General features: G+C 59.9%; 1 pseudogene; it reads right to left on the bottom strand.

Moving 5' to 3' along the window:
- Positions 1 to 3165: 3165 nt before the first annotated feature.
- Positions 3166 to 3871, bottom strand: LOC144253092 (ankyrin repeat domain-containing protein 33B pseudogene; annotated as a pseudogene).
- Between the last annotated feature and the right edge of the window lie 1657 nt (positions 3872 to 5528).

Below are 5528 nucleotides of genomic sequence, written 5' to 3'. Positions count from 1 at the left end.
GTCAGAGGCAACAGGATAATCCTAAGCCCTGAAGACGGCGGGAGCGGCACTGCATGCTGTCAGCGGATCACCTGACACACACCCACTTGTTGCATATTAAATCACACAATCCTTTTAGAGCAATAAATATTCTAGAAGGAAAACAGTGTGCCGAGCCACATCCCGTATTCTACTCATCTAAGGAGGCAGGAAAGTACACGTCTTCTTAAACAGAAACATCTGATCCTCAGTCACCCGAGCCTAATGGAATGCCTGTTGGCACAGGCAGAGCACCACTCAACACACCAGCAAAGAAGTGGAGAAGCCTTTAGAAACCCCCCACGCACCCCCGGGAAGCTGGATCTTTAGAGCTGTCCCTCTGCCATTAATGCAATGACCCCTCTACTCACCAAGCTCTCGGGGTCACTACTCCTGATGAACTCGCAGACCAGGCCATAGCGAGGTTTCTCCCTCAGGGCCTTTGCACTGCCACTTCCATCTACCTCAAGGCTCTTTTTCAGAGACCTTCTGTGTCCTTTGCTCCAGTGTCACCTGCTCTGTCAACTCACCATCCCATCTTGAGTCTCAGCCCTCACTGTCTGCACCTGGATTGCCTGTAACTACCTCCTGGGCCTTGTTGGCTTAGGTGGGGGAAAACGGAAAAGGACTCCCAAAGATGGAACTCTTAAAACGGAAACATGCAGGCCCTAAGGGGGCAAGCCATGTGACACCACAGCCCCACGTTGGGCCACTAAAATGCTAAACTAGTTTGTTTCCCAATTACCTGTTTTTTCTTCTTATTTCCAGGGCTGGAGATTGAACCCAGGGCCTTGTACAAGCCGGGGAAGAACTCTACCACGGAGCTCCATCTCCAGCCCATCACTAAGTTGCTAGGACTGGCCTTGAACTTGGGGTCCCCCAAGTCCCTGGGATTATAGGCTGGCACGACCACGCCCCACTCAACCTGGTCAGGAGAGCCTCTCTGGCCTTGCTTTCCACATCCCCTCCTCTCACACCACACAGGACCAACCACGCTGCAGCTGCAACCACCCCCTCAGCTCACCTGCCCGACTAGAATGTCCTCCATCCCCTGGTCCATGCCCCCTTTGGCTCTAACAGGGCCTTCAGGACTGTCCTCACCCTGCATTCTGGAGGCCCTTCTCATACCCAGCCTCTACGGGAAGCTCTGGCTCCCTCTCAAGTTCCTCTCTCCCTACTGTGCCAAGATGCTCAAAGGCAGGGGCTGCTGGATTCACCCGAGCCTCCTGAAGTACCCCCGCACCCAGTCAGTCCCAGTGAACAGTTCTGCTGTGGCTCTGCCCGTCTTCCATGGGTCTGTGCATTGGACCTTGCCACACTGGATCCTTTCAGCAGCTTCTCAGGGAGACAGAGGCTGTGTAACCCACAGCATCATGAAGCCAATGTGGAGAAGGGAAGCCCCTGCCTTGTCCCCTGAACAGTACAGCACAGGGCCCTGCTCCTTCTGATGGGAGATTTAGGAGCCCAGGGCCCTCACCTTGGATGGGGTACAGAGGAGACTCAAAGCAAAGAAACAAGCGTGATGAGTTTCCACCTTCACAGTCCAGAGAAAAGAAAAGCAGAGAAAGCTTTCACCCAGCAAAACACAAGGCCAAGCTGGAAGGTGAGCAAAGGTGGGGGGAGGAGTGAGAAAGGGGACAAGCCCCTAACGGCCTCGTGTCCACTTCTCGGAGCTCCATGAGCAGGATGAGGTCTTGTGCTTTCCACCCAGGAGGCACTGGCCGTCGGTAACCCTATTTACAGGGGAAGAAATTGAGGCAGAGATGCTGGGAGGCTGGAGCCCCCCTCCCCACCCCTACACTCCCTGAGAAGGGGCTTTCAAAGGGGTCCCAGGACTCTATGTCTAGCCTAAGCCCCCTAGGACCTGTTTACATTCTTGTCACTTTTCTCAGCTGTTTTCAAACTTCTTTTTTTTGCCACTAAAGGAGACCTAGTAAAGCTGAGCCCTGTGGCAGCTAAGAGCGGAGGCTGAGCCCAGTGGGACCACAGAGAGGGGACCTACCCTACCTGTGACCTTCCTAAAGTTCCTTTAAAGCTGGCATGGCACTGGCTTCAGGGAAGAGAGATGAGCATCTGAGCTGGGAACTCCCACTAGGTTAAACTGAAAGTAGAGCCAGAAAAACTGCCACCTGAGCCTCAGGAGGGACTCACAGCTACCTGGAGCAGAAGGGGCAAGCTTCAGCATCCCCCTCCAGTGCCAAACAATGACGCAACTACAGGCTACTGGGGTGGTGCTGGCCTTGGGAACCCACCTTGGGTCCCCTCCTTAGTTCTCCCTGCCTGACAACTGTGGTGTCAAATCAGCACAAACAAAAGTGACACTCGCTGCTTCCCATGTTTGTAAAGCCCACCCAGACTACAAAGGGGCCAACCACCTTGCACCCTGTGCCCCAACATAGGCCAAAGAAACGGTCACCTGGGTCCCAAAATCAAATCGAATATTTTCTGTCAGTTGCAGGCTCCCAGAGGCACCTGCACCCGTGCTTTGCTAGTCTGGGGATATGAAAATCAGGTGAGAACACACTGCTATTTGTCCACCCAGCAGAGGTTAATGGGGACATGACCAGCATGGTCACCCTGCAGTTTCTCTGTGGAAGTGTTGGGTGGCTTCTGTTCCACAGCCAGCCCTTCTCCTGTCGTCTCAAGCCAACTTTTTTCTAAACATTTGTGGATTTCAACACCTTGGCATAATTAACGGGTCCTCTGTGCCTCCTTCCCTCCAACCCCACCTGCCCGACCCAGGTGTGTGTGGCTGTTCCCCTAGGGCCCTGTCTGGCCGGAAGTGGGGGCTGCTGGGCCTTGGCTCCTGGCGGTGACCAGGCAACAGATCATACTGGCTGGGGGCTGCGCGGGCCACTAGGAACAGCGGTAGGGACGAATAGTATGTCTGTGTAAAGAAAGGAACTGTCACTTCCAAATCCTGCTGGCCCCGGGAGGAACGGACCTGAGAACAGAGTTTTGGGGCAAGACCAGCGAGAGGGCAGAGAGGGCAAACGGGGCGCTGGTCAGGAAGGGTTGTCCCCTGCAGGCGAGGGCTCAGGGTCGCCTACCAGGTTCCCGAGGAAAGGTAGTGATCAGATGGGGAAAAGGCTGAAGAGGCCCCACAAGAGTCAACTCAAGATTCCAGCGCCGGCCTCCAGGGCCAGTTCAGGGAGCACGGGGCGGTGTCGGGCGGTGGATGCCCTGGGAAGCGGGGTGACAGCGTCTCCCGTCGCCAGGCTCTTTCGGCAGAGCGAACCCGCCCAGCACCAGCCCCGAGCGCGGACAGAGAGCAAAAGGCGCTCTGGCCGGGGTAACCGCGGGGCCGGCCTGGGCCTGGATCTGGGGAGTGCCGGGGCGAAAGAGGGTACCGAGCGAAGAGAGCACAGCCCTGCGGGGACGCCCGCTTACCCGGCCGTTGCGGTCGGTCTCCTGCGCCTCCTCGACGCGCGGGCCCCGCCGCACCAGCGCCTGCAGCAGCCCCACGTCGTTGGCGCAGGCGGCGCGCAGGAAGGTGGCCGCCTCTGGGAAGCCCTCTGAGACGCTGTCCGAGCTCACCTCGCTACACTCGTCCTCGCCTTCAGGAGGGTAGAAGGAATCGTCCGAAGCGATGCTGCGGGTGTCGGCCAGACTCGAGAAGTCTTCGTATTCCTTGTAGTCCGCTGGGTCGTCCCGGGTCTCCGCGCCCCGGGGTGCCGTCGGCGGCTGCGAGGACAAGCATCGCGCCCCACCGCCCTCCGGCCCGGCCCTGCCAGCAGCACCGTGCTGGCGGCCGGGGCGCGGGCCGGGGGTCCCCGCGCTGGCAGGAAAACGAGGACGCGGGACGCGTACCGAGGTCACCGTTCCTCGCCCCGTGCGTCCCCAGAAAAGCCATGGCCCGAGCACTCCAGCCCGGCGGAAATCAGCGCCATGCGGCTGCGCTCAGGAGAAGTCACAGAAGACTGGAGAAAAGCCCCCGGGGGTGGGAGGAGCAGAGGGGGTTTCTGAGCGCGGCTCAGGCGGCTGCGGGCGGGGGGGGGGGGGGGGGCGGGGCGCGTCCCTGTCAAGAGTTCAGAGCGAAGCCCAGGCCTCGCAGGACCCAGCGGCTTTGCCTGGAGACGAGAAAGGCAGGCGCGGGAGAATCAGAAGCAGTAACTACAGAAGCCGAAAGCTAGCGTCTGGGGCGATGAGCGGCCCCGCCCCGCCCTCTACCAGCCCGCTGGGGACAGGGGCGGAGGTGGGGTCAGGGGACGCTGAGGGCAGAGCCCGCTTCCAACTTGAAAAACCACCAGCCCCTGGGACTCTCCCCCACAGAGGGCTCCAGGCCCCGGGGCCGGAGTGGGGGCATTTTTCTCTCGCCGCTGCAGAAGCTCGGAGCCCGTTTCGTCACCTCTCGGGAGCCCAGACTCCGGGACCAAGTCTGCCCCGGCCGTGGCCGCTGAAGGCCGGGGAATCCCGGGCGCACCACTCGCGGAGTTCGGGTGCAAGAAAGAAGCCGTTCTCTGAGGTCCCAGGCCGGTGGGGAGAACAGTGCCCAGCCGGTGCTGCCCCTCTGAACTGGGGGCTTGTCGCTGCCGTGGGCGAGCCTCACCCCGGAGGGATGGAGGGCTTGACAGAGACCGCAAGTCACGCAGAACCGGGGCCAGCCATGGCTTGCAGGTGGGTTGGAAAAGAGCAATCCTGGGGAGTAGGGAAGCGTTAGGAACTTGGGGGGAGCATCTAGGTGAAAAGGATCTGCAACCGAACCGAGCCATGAGGGACCCCAAGCTCCCCGCCTCAGGGCAATGTCACGTGGTGGGTGGGATCTACAGAGTTGTGACAGATCTACCCTGGAAACCAACGATTGGGCCCTAAAGAGCTGAGAGAAGGGCCGCAGGCCGGGGCGGTCGACCAGGGGTCCCGAACTTACACCCCAGGCTGAGCCTGACCTCTCAGTGTCTGGGTGCGGGTTGAGGAGGAAGAGCATGGGAGGGTTGCCAGAGAGCCCCTCGCTTTGGTGAGGTAGATGCGTCGTGACTCGTCTCCTAGTGGAAGAGAGGGAGCGTGTAGGCGCCTGGTGAGGACCTCCCGAGCCCCGTGTCATTGCCCTGTCTGACAAGCAGTGCCATGGGTCACGGGGACCGACCTGGAGACCAAAACCTCCACTCAGCCCACCCACCTCCTTTCCTTCCTTCTTTTGCGCCTATCTTCGTGGGCCCACCAGGTGCCCACTCGTGGGAGACCTTCGTCCAAAGAGGAACGACACTGTGCGGATGCAACCACTGGAGGCGAGGTGTGGGGACCCCAGGTGCAGCCGGGCAAGCCGAGGGGCACCGGTGGGCAACTTGGTCCAAAATCCCCGGTTAGTGATATGGGCCCCAGAGAGACTCGAACTCTGAAGCCCTTGGACCCCTACTGCCACACTGCGCTGGGCCCGACACACTGTTGTGGTCACCCAGTGTCTTCCAGTGTCGCCAGATGAGCAGGAACGACCTCTGCCCCAGAACCTGGCCAGGAAGGGCGGTGGGACCCAAGCAGCGATTTCTGGTGAAGACGAGTCCGCACCTGAATGC

Source organism: Urocitellus parryii, unplaced genomic scaffold, assembly GCF_045843805.1.
Source record: "Urocitellus parryii isolate mUroPar1 unplaced genomic scaffold, mUroPar1.hap1 Scaffold_91, whole genome shotgun sequence".
Classification (NCBI taxonomy): domain Eukaryota; kingdom Metazoa; phylum Chordata; class Mammalia; order Rodentia; family Sciuridae; genus Urocitellus; species Urocitellus parryii.
The sequence above is the reverse complement of the archived record's forward strand: the minus strand, read 5'-3'. Positions and strand labels throughout refer to the sequence as shown.